Genomic DNA, 22,445 nt, shown 5'->3' with positions numbered 1-22,445 from the left:
TCACCACAACAGAAAATAAGAGTGCATGTTATTTTGGAATCATAGCAACAACAAATCTGGAGCATCTTGTAGCTATGAAAAGTTGAGGTTAAGCCTAAATATTGAATGACAAAAAAATTGTTATCAAGTTGATCAAAGCCCATCAAGTTCAAACTGCATAAGAGTATTCATGATGTGAAGAATTTAGGTCTCCATACTTCTAGAATATAGTCTGTGGTGCTAATTCCTCGACTATTAATGTAGGATAAGAGCCCGTCAATGTCACAGTGCCCATGAGTCTTAATACCATGTAGAATTCGAGTCTACTTATTTCTAGGGTATAGCACGTGTTGTTAATTCCTTAATGCTTAATGTACTCTTTCATGAACGTGATTGCTTTCTAATGAAGTTCAAATGCTAACAATTCTATAAGTAATACTGGAGAACAAAGAATCAGAATATTGACTTGAGTCATTATAACTTTTAGGGAGAACTAATTGTCTGCAAGAAAGAAATAATATATGTCCATTATATCATAGAGAAATGGTAAAATTATTTATCAATGATTATAAGCCTAGGCCACATCTTCAAAGTGGCAACAACCTAGCCATTTACAAGTCTGCTTTTGGGGCTCTCTCATTTCGGCTACCATTTCCTCCAGCATTGTTGTCAGCTTCAAAACAAGAGTACCTGCAGGTGATGGAAACATGATGGCTAGTTCCAAATGCATCAGAGAATAGTAGTGGTAGTAGATAGTTGGAATGTCATCATTTGATAAAAACAATAGATCAAATCTTCTTATTATAAATATCAAATGATCAACAGAGAGAGGGAGTACAAGAATTCATAGTCGAGATTGACTTGTTGGTGTAGAGATCCAATAGTACAACACTTAGATAAATAGACACCTCAAAATGAAAATTTGATGACAAACTATTGTAGAAGCTTGATCAAGTTAGGGTGACGTTCAGCCCACCACAGTCTCCCTTAACAAGATCAAAATGCCTCCTTTTGACTGCTTCAATCTTGATGAGAAGACATGTCACTCTTTGTTGCCCTTCACATCCTTTCTCAATATTGTTATAGGTGTTCACAATGACCCTACAACAATATTTTTTCTACATCAAGGAAGATTGATCTTCTAACCAAAGAAAATACCCCTAATCATTGTGCTTCTCCTTAAAGCGACTGCAGCAAGGGTATGTGAGCCTACCTAGCCTTCTCGGCCCACTCAAATAGTCCCTCCACCTGACATATATCCTTCCCTTTATAAAACTGAGGTATTCATTGAAGGGAGCATCATGAGGTTGGGCATCGAAACCATATAAAAAGCCATCACAAGTTGTTGATAAGGTGTGCAGGGAAGAAACACCCCAAAGCCCATAGTGAATAGAGAACAATTGAAGTGACTCATTCCCATTATAATATATGGCTCGCTAGATCAGAACATCTGAGCATAATTTTTAATCTCATGCATGACTTGTTTTTCATTCTGCAGTTTGAGAAATAGTGAGCATGTTTTTTATAATATCCATGAATTATTTGCACCACTTACTGTGTGACATATTTTCATTTGGTTGGTTCCGTTGAGCCTTTAGGACGATTTGATATTGTAAAATATTTCAATTCAGACCCGACCATTGATGTTCTCCTCATCACAACACATGGTGAGTCAAAACAAATATTTCATTTTTATAATGTGAAAGGTTGTTCATATTACAATAGCATTCTGTTACAATCTTCGAAGTGCATTGGATATTATGCAATGCAGTTGGAGGACTTGCTTTAAATCTAACATCAACAGATACAATAGTTTTTGTGGAGAACGATTGGAACCTTATGAGAGATCATCAGGTATGTGGTCCTTTTTTTCAATGTTCAATTTTTATCCAATGCCTCGTGGATCCATTACAAAACATTCATTTCTAGATAGGTGCGAATGGTTGGAATTCATACAAGAAAATATGTTTTATCCCTCAAATATTTATTTAGCTTTGGATGCAACGTTTCCCTCTCTGCCTAGATGCAAAATTCATACAAGAAAATATGTTTTATCTCTCAAAAATTTTATTCATATTTGGATGCAAAATTATTAATTAGAGCCTGTCAATGGCGGAACTCTATGCAAGAATTATTGAAAACTCAAGATGTTGATTTCCTTTTAACTGAATAAAAATTCTCCTTACCTTCTTTTGCCGAGTGAAAAGTCAACATCAGAAATTGTTACAAAAGAAATGTTTTTGATCCCTTGATTTTTTATTCATCTGGCTTGGGAGGAAAGATTTTCCCTTTTTAATTGGAAAAACTCTTAATTTGGGTCTTTCTATAGTATAACTTATAAGTTATCCAAAAAATATTGAAAAATCAATATGTTTATTAGTTTTGACTTAGTAGAATTACTCTCATACCTTCTCTTAATGAGTGAAAAGTGAACTTTAGCATAGCCTTGGATTGGATCATGTCTCTTTCTAAACTAAGTGCATCTTCTTTGAGTGATTTCTCCACTGTACAAAACTGGTGTTCTTTTTATATTGGATATTATGATTTCTTATAATTGGAAAAATTAGATATTTTACTATCAAAAGATCAAATGGACACAAAATTTCCCCTATACCTTTGTTTTTTATAACCTTAACAAAATAAGGCCTAATTCAAATAACCCATGATGCGCAGAGAGCATCAAAAGAACAACATGCTCTACGGTTTAGAAAATTATTAAATATACTTCACTGGAGCTGGGGCATGCTTAGAAGAAAGTTTTGTGGTCTTCCTTACTGGTTGAGTTCTATCTAGGAAGGCCAAGTTATATTGTTATTCATTGCTTGGTATTTTAGATAAGTGGGTTGAGTTCCTCATTCCCTACACTAGCTGAGTTCACTGTGTGTATTGGACCAAGTTTCTCTTTCTTTCTCAGCTGAGCATGACTCCTATTGTTGGCCGTCGATTTTTTTCTTAAGATGGGCGTATTTTGTGTATTGTGACAGTGCATTTACCTCCATATATTAAGCTTCTATGGGAGTACGTAGTGGGTGTACTGTTATCATCTTAGAGGTAGCATTGAGAGAGCCATATTAGTCTTCAAAAGGGGTCGTATTCCATTCATATAGTTGAGAATTCTCTCAAGGATGAGTTGATTATATGTTGTGGTTGTTTACTTCCTGTAGCTAATTCTGAGTTCACTGTATTTTGGCATTTCTGTGGCAGTGTATATATCTATATACATCATGTTCTATTTCCTTGTATGCCTTGTATCTTTCATGCTGATATTAAGACTGTTAATGTTAGAACTATCAAATAATTTCTCGGTTTGCAATGTAATAGAAAAAATAAAATTTATCAATTGTCATTATGACTATGATCTAGTTCTGTACTGGCTAAGTAAGGATGAAAGTTATTTCTTTGTTCTAATGTGTTTTTATGGGCATATATTCTTATCATCATATGTTATTATAAATGAAAAAGCAAGAAATTAAACTACAGCAGTATCATCAACTAACTGATTGACAAAAGGCTTCACTAGGAAATTTATAACAAACTCGAGAAATATAGTACTTAAATTGTGAGATTGCCAAGAGGGACTCTTACATCCATATGAATTCTTTGATCACAATGCTAACTATTATGATTATTCAAATAATGAATTCAGTTACTATGAGGCATTAAATTGTGAGGGTGAGAATGGCTACTCATCCCAACCTAACTGTGAATTTTGTATGTTAAGAATGTTTCTGAAGATCATCTTCTTATTCATGTTGTCTCTCTTGAATAGGTCCACTAGAGCTTTGAACATCCCCCTGGTTGTCTTCTTGTTCTCAAAGTGAGGTATCAAGGGATTATTCATGTATCGATGATGACCCCCTGAGCTCATATGTCCTTCTTCATTAGCTACCAACTACATTGCATCTATTGGTTGTTGAATCTCCTAATCAACAATCACCTAAATGCCATTCTATTTCAGCAGCAAGGCAACCCTTTCCTTTCAAGGTATGAAGTTAGATGATTCATCCAACATATCCTCAAATCTGCCATCTCTTGATCTAATTTAAAAATATATCATGTGCTAAGTCCTTCTAGCCACAAGAATAAAAAATATGTCATGTGCTAAGTCCTTCAACACCCACGAAAAATGATTCATCTTTGTGAAACCCCTGATTAGTACAATCTCCCTCTAAAAAATTATTTCCACCAATTACTGTTGAATGATCTGGAAAATTGTTGTTTTATTTAGCCTATTGGCTCCCGTACACTATGACTGCTACATGCAACCTATGCCTCCCCTGCACTCTTTTGTATGGCTCACCTGTCACCTACGCGTTCATATAGCCTTGGTGGTTACACCCTATGCCACTGTAATCATGTGTTTGCTGCAAAGTGTTGGGGCACTACTGCTAGTGAATGCGACCACTAGTAAAAATGAGTAAGCCGATTCCTCCAATTTTTTAACTCTAAAATCATCGAGATGGATGACAAATAATATATTGATCCAATGTAGATCACAACATGGCCCTCTATAAGGAGATTCCAATGGTGTAAAATTATAAAATAAAGTCAGCTGCTGAAAAAATAGTGGAAATAAAGACATTATAGTTAAGTAGACAACCGATATAAAATAATAGACTGAACACATGGTAAAGAAGCGAAATTTAAAGGATTGACTCATGAGTTTCTGCAAGAAGATTTATGAGCTATAGTAAACTTGTAGAGTGATACTAGTGCTTCTTTTCAGTCAGAACCTTGTTGTTTGACCATAGCATTATTCTATCGTTTTCTTCTACAGGAAAAGTAGATACATTGCTAATCAAAGTATGGAACCTCAAACCACCTTTTGTTTGGAAAGATGGCTAGTGGGTTGAATGGAGAAATTCAAATGTAGAAAAGGTATCACATGAGGTAGGGGTTTCCAGTTAGCTATCTTTCCCTATTTTTTCTTTTTGTTGTCCTGCAGTAACTGACTGTCCGTATTCTATTTTGGATGAAATCTAACTTTAATTGGTTTCATTTATCCAAGATGATGTTCGTTCGAGTAAGCAATAAAAGGTTGACAAAGAAGACACATTCAGGAAGGATAAAAGAAACGACAATTTGCACAGAGTTCCAAATGTAGAGGAAGGTAATAGAGATCAAGATATGAGAGTAGCGATATCCTTTGCAAATGACCTCAAATCTTTGGTAGTTAAGATCTCCAGAGAAGGCAGAAGTGCAATGAAAAGTAAAGCACACCATGCAGAATAGAATGAAGCCTCTAGGTTTCATTGGCTTCCTAAGCCAGCAAATAAGAAGAAATCTATGGATGTAAGTACACATTATTCTATAGATAATATGGTAAAGCACTCTCCTAAAGGTAAGCCTACAAATAAAATGGATAAATACAAGACAATGCTAACTCATAGCCATAGTCGATTGGAGACCAACAAATTTGAATGTATGAAGGCAAACAAATCCACACTCCCAAAGCCTAGAGAGCTGAGAAATGGAAACGAAGGTCAAAATAAGGAACAACCTGAAAAATATAAGTCTTATGTTGTCAACAAGGCAACTATAAGGAATACTACCAGTCATGAATTTGTCATGGGTCGCAACCTTGCCATCAACATTGAGGGTAGAAGGGCAAGTAGAAAAGTTATACAAAGTGATGCTTCATCTTTTTTTGCTTCTATAGAGGTGTCTCGTAAGCCCCTCGCCTTTCACCCAAGGGAAATATTTTTCTGCAGTAAATGAAAACCAGGGATCAAAAAAAAAATCATTCAGATTAAAGAGCTCAAGTCAAACTTTAGAAAATAACATTTTTCGACAAGAGAAGACATCCAAAGAGAGAGGTCCCCTGAAGATAGCTCCAGACCACATACAACCATGTAGATCTAATCATAGATTTCAGCCTTCTTCCAAGGTATGCAATATTTGTTCTCTGCTCGATGAGGTTACTTCTGAAAGATATTTCTCTTTATCTTGGGACAACAAGTGGGCTTGTATGTTTTGACTCGATATAACTTGAGCTTGTAGGCATTAATTATTGGAGAGTACCCTATTGTAGAGGAAGCTCTAATTTGAAGGAATTCTCACCAATCTACTGTAGAATATAATATTTTCAATAAAGGAGTGGGTAGAGGGGCTTCACCTTGTTGACCAATATCTTACCATGTTCATTCATAAAGGGACTTTTAAAATTGTAAAGAATAAAGTCAATGCATTATAAGTACTATGGGGAGTTGTAGGGTACCAAATGGTTTATAGGTATTGAGGAGAATTTAAAGGATATCTAGTAAAAATAAAGGCTTTCATTATTGGCAATATGTATTGGGAGGGGGATTTGAAAAGGGGATTTTTGGAGGTATTTATCAATAGCTAGTGAAATTAAAGGTATTCTTTAATATTCCATAATGTAGGTGCTATGTCATAATTCATAAGGTGAAGGCCCCAGGGGAGTGGATGAAGATTATGATGTTTAACACAATGAAAGTGTTGTTTATAAGGATATAGTCACATTTTATCACTAACCTATAAGGATCTAGGGCTATGATAGTGATCACAAAACATATGGATGTGTTAGGTTACACTAAAGAGCATAATTGTAGATCATATGGGCCATATGTTTCACAAATGCAACAAGAAACTTATAGGCATTGATCAATAATTCCTTCCTTGTTAAACATAGAGATGACAAATGGCATCTATATATTCAAACTTAATGTGGATCCATGTTAGCACCATATAAATCCATATCCTCCAATTCTTCCTGTCTTGAAATCCATGTTATTTCCTCCTTATTTGAAGATGCAAGTGTCCCTACTTGTGAAATGAAATGAGGGAAATCTATAGAAAAATCATACCACCTTTAAGAAGGTATCATTATCGAATGGGAGTTAGAATTCTAAAATGTTATCCATTGAATTAGATATAGGATTATATTTTTCCAAATGGGAAGGTTGCTAGTTTGATATTGTAGGAATTAATTATTGGAGAATACCCTATTGCAGAGGAAGCTTTGGGTTGAATGAAATTTCATGAACCTACTGTAGAAACTGTGAGCTAAATTTTTTATTTTTAATATAGTTTTTCCTTATACTATTTCTTATGACGAATGTCATATGATATGTAGGAAGCTTTTCACTCTATAGAATATATTCATGGCCTTGTGTATGGTCAAGAAGATTGCTAAACCTCAAATGACGACAATCTGCTATTCAAAGTTAACAAATATATTTTTGATATTAGAAAGTCATTTGTATCATGCTTATGCATGGTACTGTGGGTTTTAACCCCATACAGAAATTACCAGCATACGAATTCTAAAACATAGAAAATAAACAATGCGAGAGAAGAACACATAAAACACATATACATAGAGATTTTCCCCTGGATCCCAAAACCGGGACTACCAGCTTGATTTTTCATTATGTTCCTTTCAGTGTTATAATACATATTTATACATGCTGAAGCATCCAATAACATGGACTGAAAAACCATCACGTCCAAAAAACATGTGCAAAAATCATGCACAAAACAATAAGTGGGTCCGCCCAACCTAACATAGGGTCCAGAACCAAAATTTTCCAGGGCGCTACCCCAGACCCCATAAAGTGTGGTTATGGGTGCCCCTCAAACCCCCTGTTAGCTACGTGGAAAGAATATAACACAACCCAACATTATCCCACTTGTTGTTTTCTTTCCACAAGGGGCCACAAGAGAGCTTAGTCATTTTTCCAGCCCTGAAATGCCCATTGTATCTCTACACCAAGAGAACCTCTCAGAGCTCACATATTTTTTCAATGCATCTGCAGTATTCTTAAAAGTTTCCACCTTTACGAGCAACACCATTTTGTCTTCTATCATATTCCTCAAAAAGTGATACTGAACATCAATGTGCTTTGTCTTTGAATGATATGCAGGGTTCTTTTCCAAGAAAATTATACTTTGGCTGTCACAGTCTATCCTTATAGCTTCCTGTACTAACCCCATACTTGAACACAATCTCTGCAACCAAACTGCTTCCTTGCTTGCATGAGTGGCTGCCATGTATTCTGCCTTTGTAGTTGACATTGCCACTACAGATTGTTTCTTACTCATCCAACTGACTCCACATCCAAATAGGTTAAACACATACCCACCTGTAGATCTTCTCTGATCCAGATCTCCAGCCCAGTCTACATCAACAAAGCCATGAATATCCAACACTCTGTCCAATCCTGGTCTTCCTTGGTAGCACAAACCATAATCACTAGTGCCACGCAAATACCTGAAAACCCACTTCATTGTTGTCCAGTGCTCCTTCCCTAGTTTTTGACATAAACCTGCTCAATACTACCACTGCATGTGCAATGTCTGGTCTAGTACACACCATTGCATACATCAGGCTACCAAATGCACTTGCATATGGACCACGGGACATGTCCTCTTCCTCTTCTTGTGTCTTGGGATAGTGTTCAGCAGATAACCTCCCACCTACAGGAATAGGAACTTTCACCGATTTACTATCTTGCATATTAAACTTCTACAATATTGTCTTGACATACTTCCTCCGGTTTAACCAGAGCTTCCTCTTTGCCCAATCTCTTTTAATTTCCATGCCCAAAATATAGTTTGCAGCACCAAGATCTTTCATGTCGAATTTGGTGGAAAATTGGGTCTTCAAATCCTGGATAACTTCTTTGTCATTTCCAACCAACAACATGTCATCCACATACAAGACCAGATAAATGACACAGTCATCAATTAATTTAAAATACACACAGTGATCTTCTTTGCTTCTGGTGAAGCCAAGTCCCCGTATAAATGTATCAAATTTTTGATACCACATCCTTCGTGACTATTTTAACCCACATAGAGACTTCTTTAACTTACATACCAGTTCTTTCTTACCCTTCACCGTAAAGACTTTAGGTTGCTTCATGTAGATCTCCCCTTCCAGATCCCCATGAAGAAATGATGTCTTCACATCCATCTGTTCTACCTCAAAATCAAAAGCAGCGACAATAGATAAAAGTAATCTAATAGAAGCTACCTTGGCAACAGGAGAAAAAATATCACCAAAATTGATTCCCAGCACCTGGGAATGACATTTTTCTACCAACCAAGCTTTGTATTTCTCCACTTTTCCTTCTGCATTTGTCTTCTTTTTTAACACCCATTTGCTACCAATGGGTATCCTTCCAGCCGGTAACCCCACCAGATCCCAAGCCACATTTTTGTGCAAAGATGCCATTTCATCATCCATGGACTCTTTCCAAAGTTTTCCATCCTCTGAATCCACTGCTTCCTTCACAGTTTTGGGATCATCAACAGTAACAGACAAAGCAAAATTTGAATAGAAAGTAGATGGACTATACCTTTCTGGTTGCCTTCTTTCTTGAACTCATCTTCTCACAGCTGGAGTTTGTGGCTCTTCATCTTCTGATTCCTCCTCTATTGTAGATTTTGATTCTTCCTCCTTTAGCTCAAACTCTATCTTCTCAGATTCCTTTGGTTGGACTTCATGTTTAATAACATCCTTCACCTCTCTGAACACCACATCTCGGCTGTACATAAACTTCCTTGTTACTGGGTTCCAAAGCTTATAACCCTTTAAACCATCCTTATACCCAATAAAGATGCACTTTTCAGATTTACTATCCAACTCTGTTCTTTTCTTCTTTGGAACATGTACATATGCATCACATCTAAATACCCTCAGATGTGAAAGAGAGGGTTTCTTACCAGTCCATACCTCTTATGGAGTCTTACCCTCCAACGCTGATGAAGGTGACCTGTTGACCAGTTAACATGCAGTATCCATCACCTCTACCCAAAATTCCTGTCCTAACCTGGCACCACTGAGCATGCTTCTTGCCCTTTCCTTCAACATCTTGTTCATTCTTTCTACAACTCCATTTTTCTAAGGTGTATATGGAGTAGTCTTCTGTCGTGCTATACCACACTTTCAGAATTCTTCAAATTCCTTACTGCAAAACTCTCCACCATTATCTGTCCTCAGCACCTTTATCTTCTTCTTTGTTTGGTTTTCCACTAGAGCCTTAAATTCTTTAAACCTATCAAAGACTTCAGATTTCTTCTTAAGGAAATATATCCATGTATTCCTTGAGAAGTCATCTATAAATGATACATAGTACATAGACTTACCCAGTGATAGAACCTTCATAGGTACAAACACATCACTTTGCACAAGCTCTAATATATGTTTTGCACTCTTACCACTAGAGGGCAAACTCACCTGATTCTACTTCCCGTATACAAAATTTTCACATAAATCAAAATCCAAAGAGCTATTACTCATACCTTCTACCATACCTTTACCATGAAGTATTCGAAGGCCCTTCTCTCCAATATTTCTAAGCCTTTGATGCCATAACATGGTCTTTTCTCTAGAGACCACTAGATTTTCTACTCCACTTTCAGGAACCACCGAACTGTTGCACCCATCAACAATAGTGCTACCTTGCAGCTTGTACAGAGTTCCAATCTGAACTCCCCGCATCAATACTAGTGCTCCTTGAACCATCTTGCAGGTATCCTTCACGAACACTGTTTTTACACCTGCATCATCCAGCTTACTAACAAAAATCAGATTTTTGGCTAATGCAGAAATATACAAAACACCCAGAAGTGTTCTAACCCTTCCACCTTGCAGCTTCAACTTTACTTTTCCATGACCAATGATTCTAACCTTCCTATAGTCCCCTAAGAAGACATCACCACCATCATATTTCTCATACTCACAGAACCACTCTCTATGGGGAGTGAAGTGAAAGGATGCACCTGAGTCAATCAACCATGCCTCATGATCTACCTGTGTACTTGAAGAAGCTAGGTACACATCCCCACCTTCATCTAAGGTGGTTTTCGCCTCTGTAGAAGGAGCCTCATTAGATCCCTTTCCTTTGTCAGGAGCTTTAGATTTACATTCCCTTTTGAAGTGGCCTTCCTTTCCGCATTTCTAGCACGCCACCTTCACAAGTTTTCCTGGATATTTAGATCTCCCTTTAGATTTAGATCTCCCACTTGATGAGATATTTTTGTTTCTGTTCTGGGACCGTCCTCGTACAAGCAAGGCATCACCATTTTGGCTCTCCATATTTTTCCGTCTCATCTCCTCCGTCAGCAAGGCTGAGACTATTTCATCAAACTGCAAGGCAGTTGCATTGCTACCTATTACAATAACCATACTATCCCACGAATCAAGTAGAGAACACAACAAGATGATGCACCTATCTTCATCTAAAATTTTAATATCAACAAATGCTAACTAACTTACCACAGTATTAAATGCATTCAGATGCCCTGTCACCGAGTCTTCATCTTTCATCCTCAGGTTATACATCTTTTTCCGTAGGAACAGTTTATTCACCAGAGACTTAGATTGCTACAAAGTCCTTAACTTGTCCCACAAAGCCATTGCTGTAGGTTCCCCTGATACATTCAGCAATACTGAATATGAGACACATAATCATATTGTGCTCTTTGCCTTCTGATCAAACTTCTTCCATTCTTCATCGGACACTCCCGTTGGTTTAGTACCCGGATCTACCGCGACCCACTGATCTTTATCCACCAACAGATCCTCCATCTTGAGTTTCCACAACTCAAAACTCTGACCATTAAATTTCTCGATCTCTATCTTTCCACTGCTCGCCATCTTCTTTCACCACCAGAATCGATCTCGCAGATCTCCCACTGAACAGGGTCTACCACAGGCCCGAGCGAAACCCCTCAGCAACAAAGGTGTCCCCTTGAGGCCAAATTTGCTATGATACCAAATGTAGGTTTTAACCCTGTACAGAAATTACCTGCATACGAATTCTAAAACATAGAAAATAGATAATGCGAGAGCAGAACACATAAAACGCATATACACAAAGATTTTCCCCTGGATCCCAAAACTGGGACTACCAGCTTGATTTTTCATTATGTTCCTTTCAATGTTATAATACATATTTATACATGCCGAAGCATCCAATACCATGGACCGAAAAACCATCGCGTACAATACCATGGACCGAAAACCATCGTGTCCAAAAAACATGTGTGAAAATCATGCACAAAACCATAGGTGGGTCCACCCAACCTAAGATAGGGTCCAAAACCAAAATTTTCTGGGGCAGTGGGGTTACGGCTGCCCCTTAAACCCCCTGTTAACTATGTGGAAAGAATATAACACAACCCAATAGGTACAAGATTTATATCATCCATAAAAGCTACAATAAATACTTAGCATAGAAGGATTTGTAGTTAATGGCATCATCTGGATTGTTGGCTACCATGGTGAAATGGGATGAGGGAATTGTGTAGCAAATTCATATTTTAGAAACCATTTATCTTTGGTTGGAATTTTACCCATATTTCCCATGATGTAAATAGTTATAATGTCATGTTGAGTAGATTTTTGGCACACCTTTAAGAAGGTATCATTATCAAATGGGGGCTAGAAATCTAAAATGTTATCCATTGAATTAGATATAGGATTATATTTGTCTAGATGGGAAGGTCTATATAGTTTGTGCTTGTAGGAATTAGTTATTGGAGAATACCCAATTGCAGAGGAAGCTTTGGTTTGAATGAAATTTCATGAACCTACTGTAGAATCTGTGAGCTAAATTTTTTATTTTTAATATATTTTTTCCTTATAATATTTCTTATGACGGATGGCATATGATATGTAGGAAGCTTTTCACTCTATAGAATATATTCATGGCCTTGTGTATGGTCAAGAAGATTCCTAAACCTCAAATGACAACAATCTTCTATTCAAAGTTTACAAAGATAGTTGGGATATTAGAAAGTCATTTGTATCATGCTTATGCATGGTACAAGCTCTATATCCTCCATAAAGCTACAATAAATACTTAGCATAGAACGATTTGCAGTTGATGGCATCATCTGGATTGTTGGTTGCCATTTCTATTATGCCATATCATCACAAGAATGGGGTCACCATTTTGAGCTGGAGAATGAGAAGGAAAGAAGTTCAAGAATGGTCAGTCTTTCAAGTTTTGGGATTTAGTTTGGATTCTAAAATGGATACCAGAGAAGTGGTAAGTTATTTCAATGACAAGGATTAAGTTCATCTGTCACTCTTTGAGATGTTTTGATTTGTATAGGTTTTTCTAGTATAAGTATTATATTTTATGCTTAGTTCAAGGAGTTTTCTTCCAATATGTCTAATAATAATATGTTTTTTTGGTAGTTGTCACACTCAACACTTCTATCTGAAGTGGTAAGTAATAGGTATATATCTCATTAAAGAATTTATTTTTGAAATTAAATCTTTCCTTGATGTTGCTCAGAGGTCGGAGCAGACATATTCTTCTAAGCACTTTTTATGCTTGTACAAGTTACCTCCCATTGTACCTTGTTACCTCTAAACTTGCATGTAAATTGTTACCTTCCATATGAAGAATTATCAGCCACTATGATAGAAATCAATGTTTCATCTGCCAAAGGTCCCAATGTTCAATCAAAAGAAGTACCCATAGCAGCAACTCCACCTCCAACTCTTGTCCTAGATATTTTTGGTTATTTGATAGGTTTAGGCACTGCACTTGTCCCTAGATATTAGTGAGCAGTAGGCTCTGGGTGGGTATTAGATAGTAAATTCCATTTCGTTTTGTAGAGAAAAAATGGAAAAAATTTGCTTTATTGTTGTTAGATGTGAATTGTATTGACTATGATAAGCATCAACCTGATTAAAGAAACTTGTGATATTTGGTTAATTCTTTGTGCAGGCCTCCATTGCCTGGTTTACTTGAATCATCAGTAGGTAAAGTCCTTTAGATCAATGGGAAACTTATATGGCTTGATGGTCAAATTTTTTATAGCTTGAAGTTTTAGAATAACTCTTTTGGTCTTACAGCTGCTGGACCTCTACAGGTGCAACTCATAAAATGTGAAAATAGTTGAAATATTAGTTCTATTTACTGTATATATTGCTACTTTAATAGGATGTAGATGAACATGTATTTTGAGTCCTTTTTCTAAATTTCAATCCTGGAAAATTAGGTGCCACCATTGCAGCCTCGGAACTCAGCACACAGACTGCTGCCAATGGTATTGTTTCAAAACATATCTCCTGGACTGGAAAATGTTATTTTGCAGGTGGACGTAAAAAATAACCAACAAATTGTTTGTTATTTTAATGATAATATTCGAGTTGAATTTTTCTTCAATAGGGATGGCAGGATGGAGCATGCAACATTTCTGGAGGTAATAATGCATGCTAGGATCTAAATTTTAAGCTTTGGAAATTTTCTTCATTGAGGATGGCATGATAGAGTGTGCAACATTTTTGGAGGTAATAATGAATGCTAGGATCTAAATTTTAATCTTTTATATTTATTTTCTGTTATTTAAGACTCATGTTAAATTGTGATGTATTTTTAAGTTGACACTAAGCGTTTTATTTCTATGATACTTATCACATTCTACTATTTTTATTTTTTATTTTTTAGGGCTTACACTTTTGTTAAATGGAACTCAATGACCTAATTGGTGGAAATTCATCTAATTTATTTCCTTATAAGGAATGTCGTGGGTTATGCTAGAGAATTCATATTAGAATTTGCAATCTAACAAGATATCTAATGCAAACATAATATGTACCAAAATTATATGTTTCAAAGAAAAAATTTGTGAGAGAAAGTAAGCTTGGTTAAGGATGTCACCAGGAAGTTAGGAGTATGCTCTACTCATGTTTTCTCATGTGAAAACATTTTTCATTTGAATGACTGAAATAACAGTGACAAAAGTATGACATAAGGAAAATATTGTATATATGACCAAAAATTGTGTGCAACTGAGTGTAATGTAAGCGAGGATTAAGTGCATTGAGAAGGATTAGTCATAGGTTATTCTGGGACGCAACCCGCATCCAGCTTCCACTTAGTGGGGAGCTCAATTCCAAATATAGGAAGATGTCATATTGTTTGAAGACTTTAGGTCCTAGCCAAGTAAGAAGAGGAGGTTGCTGTCATAGCTACTTTCTCAACGCAATAACAATTAATATACATGATAGTAATGTGGCCAAACACAAGGGTATTATAAGCACTGCAAGAAAATCAAGACAGATAGACAACGTGTAGGAGGTTCACTCAGGCTACTGATTCTAGAAAGGGAATGTTAAAGTACTTACCTAGATTATGTTTATTTTTTTCCTAGTACTCTAGCATGATTAAATTGAACTATGGAAGGTATGAAAAGGGTGGATATACTTAGCTATACATAATATAATTCACCTCTCTTAGTTTCCCATTCCATTTGGGAACAAAAGTTTGAGAGATAGGAAATATATGTATCTACTAAAACATTTTGTGTCTTATTTACCAATAAGGTGCTCTTTCCAGACTAAACACACACAATCATTCTTAAAATATTTAAATGAATTTTGGCTTCTTATGTGACTAAACACACATAATCGCTTTTAAATCTTCAAATGAGTTTGGGCTTCTTAGGTACATTTCTATTCATGCATTGAATCATAATTTTGTAGTTATTCCTGCCTCTAGATAGACAGAGACAATTTTTAACAACTTTGATTCTCCTCCATCTTATGCATGTGCTTAAATCTGATATGTGAGTGTTGGGGGGGGTGATAAACTACTTGAGTGCTAATCATAACTAAAATAATCGCTCCATTTATTGATATATTATACTTGGAGTTTACAGAGTCTATGTTAGATTTTAAGCTTCTGTGGTAGTTTTTTGCAGTGGCATGATCCGGATTATCCACGAAACTGTGGATAATTCGGATCATGCCACTGCAAGAGTCTATGTTGTTTGGATGGCAAGATGTTTACTATTTTGTAGCCTAAGGGGATTTTCTTACATATATAGAGTGTGGTCAAGATTGTGAAAATATTAAGGAATGTTTCTCTATAGTTTTTGTGTAATCTTATGCTCCTTATTCCACATTTAACACCAAATGCTTCTCTGCACTGTTAATAAATTTGGCTTGGACTCTGACATCTCTCATTCATTTCTAAGTGTCCCCTATTTGCCTGGTTGGGAACTGGTGATACTATCATGCCCTATCACAAGTCTAAATAGACTTGTAGCTTAATGATAATGTGCCTCACTCAGAATGTAGAATTATGAGCTCAATACAAATCAGTGGAGCTATTCATAGTAGCAATCTAGTTTTGTCCTTCATCATTCTGGTAACACCACTGTAATCTTTTCCTTCAAGTGTATATCATATATTCAGGTGGTTAAGTAACAATATATGTATAGTGTATCATTAAACTACCTCATTCTCTTGATACCCTGCGTGTTATTAGCATTTGGAGTACCATGCCAAGTGGCCAAGTATGCACCCTTCAATATTCAATCTTCTTGTAATCTTTGTTCTATGTTGGACATAAAGATATGGAACAAATGGTTCATGGCAATCAAAATATTGCAGTATATTGAGAGCGTTCATAGCCAATATTTCAAGCATGTAGATCTTGTGATACCAACTAACCAAATTTAGGTTAATTGTAGTGCAAAATAGTAGCCAAACTGACTAACGTGTCTGGGTTAGGGGTCTTTGTGCATACCCTATAGAAGTTAATTGTGTGTGAGGTATATGAATGAAAGGTTGTAGTTTATGTAATGTTGCTTCTCGTCAGTTTGTTTGGGAATACCTTTGTTCCATATATAAGAGGTACTCCTCAACCAGTTGGAGAAGTTGTTGACACTGATCATCTGCAGACTATAGTTGAACCCTTAAAAGGTGCATAAGTTTCTTGTTTTATTAATAATAGATTTGTTGAATGAGGTGGCATGCTTCAGTTTTCTGGTCACACATACTTCACATTCTATATATATATATATATATATATATATATATCTATATATATCTATATCTATATCTATATATATATATATATATATATATATATATATATATATATATATATATATATATATATATATATATATATATATATATATATATATATATATATATTTCAAATCAAGAGCTATGATATGCCTTAGTAAATCACGAATTCATCGTGAAAAACTCTCGTTTGGCATTTTGGATGTATATGGTTCTTAGTAGAACTACATGAGACTTGTCAGTGTCAAAGGATTTTGTAGCCTTTCACACAAGCCTCGTTTCCTCATTTCACTGAAAACATTATTTTCCTTGACCATCTTATTAATATATGTATCCTATTTTATAGGCAGATTGAAGTCCGTGAGACAATATTGGATTAACATTTATTACATTTTCTCATTTTTCATCTATCAATATTCATGTCACTACTTTGTAGTTTCTAAAGCAATTACAATCAATTGCAAACTTTTTCTTGTTTTTATTCTAGTTTAGATTTATCGACAACATCAAGTAATTCCAGTTTGCTTTAGATTTGTTGTACATATTTTTGAGATCTCTACAAACCTGATAATTAAGGAATTTTATATTGTTCAATGTAGTATCATGTTTTATGGCAGTTGGATTTGTGCTCCAAATTTGAGCTTCTCGACTTTACACTCAGATATGCTTAGTATTAATTTAATTGGTTTGTTATATATCTCCTCAGCACATTGAGCTCTTTGACTGCTAATTGTTTGAGTGTTTGTATAATTTCTATATTATTACAAAATTGGGATGCAAATATTTCACTGGTATAGTTTTGTTAGGCTACCAAATTCATTTCTCATGGGATAGTTAAATTCATATGGGAATTTTGGCGTATAGTTGGGAAAAAAAGAGACATAAGAACTTAAATGATGTAATACCATGATGAGTAATGGAACATTAGGAGAACTACATAATTCAAGGTGCATATGAAGGAAAATATATGATCATAGACATCAAGGATGAAGGAAAAACTTAGCATAATAACTTACAAGTCGTGTTGTTGTTTTGGTATCTAACTATGGTCATAAGCTCAAAAATACATAAGCTAAATTGGGAATATTAGCTAAAAATAGGTCGTTGACAATTAGAGTACGCATTTTTTAAGGGAGTGTATTATTGCAAGTAATTTGGAAAAGACAATTCTTGGCCAGGCATTGCATTTGAGTTTGAGTATGAGCGAAGCGTCTAGCAGATATGTTGAAGCATGGTGCCTTAGTGTATGAAAATGACATTTGATGTGTAGGATCCTCCTAGTCAAGAAGCTTGTATAAAGTATTCTTGAAAATAATAAGGATACTCAAATCTAACAATAAACGCTTTTGGAATTGTCTATGGGATATGATTAATCTAAATATTGTAATTAAATATATGGGTTGGAGACTTGTTGGGTGATCTTATCAAACTTTGATCAATAATAACTCTTTTGGAGAGATTGGTAGTTCACATATAATCTGAAAAGGCCTGCAACTTTACATGGAACCATTTAACAATATAATTTGTCATATCATGCAAGGGTGAATGTCAAGAAATCTCTTTTTCTTTCTGACTGCTTCTAATTTATCTCTCTATTATTTTTTTGTAATTTATTCCACTCGGCAGCGTTGGTACTTTTTGGGCCTTGGAATATCTTATAGTTGCAATGGAAGACTAGAGGAACATAAGGAATTGAGGAAATTCAATTTTGGAATTGCATTGGGAGGGATTTCAAAATTTGGAATAAGATTTCTGAACTTGAGTGCAAATTTTTATCTTGATGTCAATATTCCTTTTATGTCATTATGCCTCATATGCTATCACAAATTGGTTTCTTGTTATTATGTACTCTAATGACATGAGAACTAAAACAACAGATTCAAATTTCCTTCTCGGAAATATAACAGTCTAGCAGATACCAAAAAGAAGTCTGGTGCATGAGTTGAGCTTTATGCTGCTGGTAAGTAGGGCAAGGGTGTGAAATTTTGGCAAGTAAAAAAAACAAACCTTTAGATCCCTTTCCAAAAAAGTTGGATTGGGAATTGAATCTTTTCAATACCACTTCTACTTATCAAAGTTGATAAGGAGGGGTGTTAAAAAATCAACTATGTTGAAATATGCAATTTTTTTGTTGTTTGAAATTCATTGTGTAGCTGCAATTTTTTTTTTTTAAATTAATGACTATAAATGTAATTTTAAGGATTGCCATAACTCTTCACATAAATATTTAAATTGTGCTAACTCAATGAAAGAGTGTCTTCCTTACAAGCAGGAGGTTGGTGGTTCAATTCCACTATGTGGTAACATGAATTAATGAACGATTTTGTAGTTTATTTTTAATTAAATGTTTTTGATATCAATTTATTTCAATGGTGAGATATTTCTGGATTCATTTTTTTATATTGTCTCTAAAGAGACAAAAGTGATCTTTAAATAAATTTTTTATCATCTCTAGAGAGACAATAGCTAGTATTAAATACATATTGTCTCTAATCTGAGTGTTGTTTTTAGAAAGACAAAAATGAAATTATCTTCTAAGAGATAATAACGCTTGTGTTATATATTGTCTTTATAGAGACAATATTTTTTAAGACAATAATCTTTAAGAAATTATTTTTTAAGACAATAATGTTTCAGAAAATATTTTTTAAGACAATAATCTTTAAGATAATAATTTTTGTGACACCTGCTTAAAGACAATACACAAGTTTTTTTTGTCTTAAGTTAAGACAATTTACCCTCTCCCTCCCTCTTTTCTTGTCTCTCTCTCTATCGCCCCGTCTCTTTCCATCCCTCTTTATCCCTTCCCCCCTCTCTCTCACAATCTATTTCTCTCTTTATCTCTCTCTCCATCCCTCTCTCTCTCACACACCTCTCCCCCTATCCACAACCTCACTCTACCTCCTCTCTCACCCTCTCGATCAACTTATACACCATCTTTCTCTTTCCCCATGACTCTCCCCCTATCTATTTCTCTCTCTTACTCCTTATCACCCTACCTCCCCCTCTCTCATTTTCTTTTCCTCTCACACTCTCTCTCCCCCCTCGGTCTCTCTCCATCTCTCCCCATACCTCTTTCTCTCTCATTATCTATGCCTCCCTTTCTCCCCCTCTCTTCAATTTCCTCTCCCTCTCACACTCGCTCTTCCACCTCACTCCCTTCCTCTCTCTCCTGCTCCTCTCCTCCTTCCCTTACTCTCTTTCTTGGTCTGCCCTCTCTCCCACACTCCCTCTCCCTCTCCCTCTACCTTCTCTTTCATTATCTCCCTCTCCCTCTCCCTCTACCTTCTCTTTCATTATCTCCCTCTCCCTCTCCCTCTCTCTCTCATTACCTCCCTGATCCCCACCACTCTCTCCCTCTCCCTCCCTCCCTTAGTCTCTCTCTCTCTCTCTCTCTCTCTACCTCTTAACCTCACTCTCTCTTTCTCCACTCCTGCCTACCTCCTTCTTATCTCCCTCTCTCCTCCTACCTATCTCTCTCTCTTGTTACCTTCCTCTTGCCCCCCACGCTCTATCTCTCCACCCCTCTCTACCTCTATGTCACTCTCTATCTCCCCTCTTTCCCTCTCCCTTTCACTCCTCCTCTCTCACCTCTCTCTCCCCCTTCTCTCTCCATCTTCCTCTTCCTATAGGTTTGGCTATGTATCTCTCTCTCTCTCCCCAACTCTCCATCTACCTCTTACTTTGTTTGTCCTTTCTCGCTCTCTCCCTCTCTCTCCCCCTCTCATTCACTCTCTCTTTCTCCATCTCTCTCTTTCCCCAACCTCTCACTCTCTCCACCCTCACTTCCTCCCTCTCTCCCTCTCTATCCCATCCTCTCTTGCTCCCCTTCCCTCTTGCTAGCTCTCCCTTCCACCTTCTCTCTCTCCTTTTACGTCCCTCCCACCTTCCCTCTTGCTAGTTCTCCCTTCCACCTTCTCTCTCTCCTTTTACGTCCCTCCCACCCTCTTTCTTTATCTCTCTCCATCCCTCCCTCTCCCTCGCTCCCTCCCCCTTTATCCTCGGTCTCTCCCTCCCTACCTCCCTCTGTCTCCCTCTCTCCCTCTAGCCTCGGTCCCTCTCTCTCCCTCTCTCCCCTCTCTCCCTTCTAGCATCAGTCGCTCTCTCCCTCTCTCTCATTTTAAACTATTCCAATTTCTAATTAAAACTACCATCAAATTTATAAAATGTTACTACCTGAGCCAAACTTACTCATATTTCCATCTCTTTAAATAAAATTGTAATGAACTTATCTCAAAGTAAATATAAATATCAGTATGTCACAGAAAAAATTCTATATATGAAAGACCTAAAGTGGGCGCGTTCGGAAGTTATTAAAGGATAAAGCCCTGTGAGAATGCTGAGCAAAGTTGGAGTCACAAGAAGTTTAAAAGTTTAAAATTAGTCACAATGACGATGAAAATACGAAACGTTGAAAAGCCAAAACTAATTTACAGGTGGACATTTATGCTGATTTAGTAGGCAGATATCCAGATTCTCTCCGTCACATTACCATTCTCATTCTCATGTTTTAAACCATACAAAGAATAAGGTTTTTTTATTTATTAAAATCAAATAAATCTATAATTAATCGTAATAAATTTAAGAATTTAGATGAATGATCGAAGGAATTTGGATTAATATTATTTTTTTAGTTTATATCTAAATAAATATATGAAAAGCTTATTACAAGGATTAAGAATTTCTAAAATTAAGGGAAATTATTTTAATTATTTCAATTTTATTTTAAATTTAATAATATAAAATATTTATTTGAATTTAAAAATTCAAAACTACAAAAGATTTTATATATAATTTTTTCATTCTAATTCGCCCTAATAATTTGCATTATTATTACTTTATTATTAAAATTATTTATATAAATAAATATAATAAAGGCGCTTAATAAGCTTAAAGGCCTTTTATAGGAGAAGTAAAACGAGACTTCTTCTCAGAAGAACTGTTATAAGAGAATCGATCTTCAGGAATGAGAAAACAACGCCTGAGCACCTGATGGTCTTTTAGTATTAATCTTTTGGCTTTCTGCACCGTGTCTTTGGGGTTGTTTGCAGAGGGAGATGATCCAGATCCATCCTCCTCCACCATTGCAAACACGCAGACAAACAGACATAGAGACAAATACCCAAGAAAACACAGTAACATGACTCAAACGCAGCGGGAAATGGATAGACAGCAAGGAATCGCTTGCGACACTATAAAATAAAGGACGGAAATGTCTTGAAACTGTGGAAACACTTACCATAAGTATAGATAGACCTATTGCTTCTCCAATCTAAGCTATATAGAGATACACCTGTAGGCTCGCTCCTCTCTCTCCAACAGAGAATCGCTTCAACGGTATAAACAAATGACGGAAATGGCCTCAAACTGTGGAAAAACTTATCATGAATATAGAGAGACCTATTGCTTCTCCAACTTAAGCTATATATAGAGAACTGTAGCCGCGGTCCTCTCTCTCCAACCCAATTCTAGTGAGATAGATTATCTTTGACTCCAACGATAGACAGATTGCTTTTCCTTAGTTTTGTTTCGGTTTGCTTTTTGCCACCGCCAATTCCTTCTACGGGGATCTCGGATCCATTCATCTCAGCATCCTTGTCGTTTCCCATGCATGTAAGCTTCGCCCTAGCCCGTCCGCACCTGGAAATTGAAGCCTTCCATT

Source organism: Pinus tabuliformis, chromosome 4_1, assembly GCF_031772625.1.
Source record: "Pinus tabuliformis cultivar Carrire ecotype Pingquan chromosome 4_1, CPIR1, whole genome shotgun sequence".
NCBI lineage: Eukaryota > Viridiplantae > Streptophyta > Pinopsida > Pinales > Pinaceae > Pinus > Pinus tabuliformis.
Note: the sequence above shows the minus strand (reverse complement) of the source record.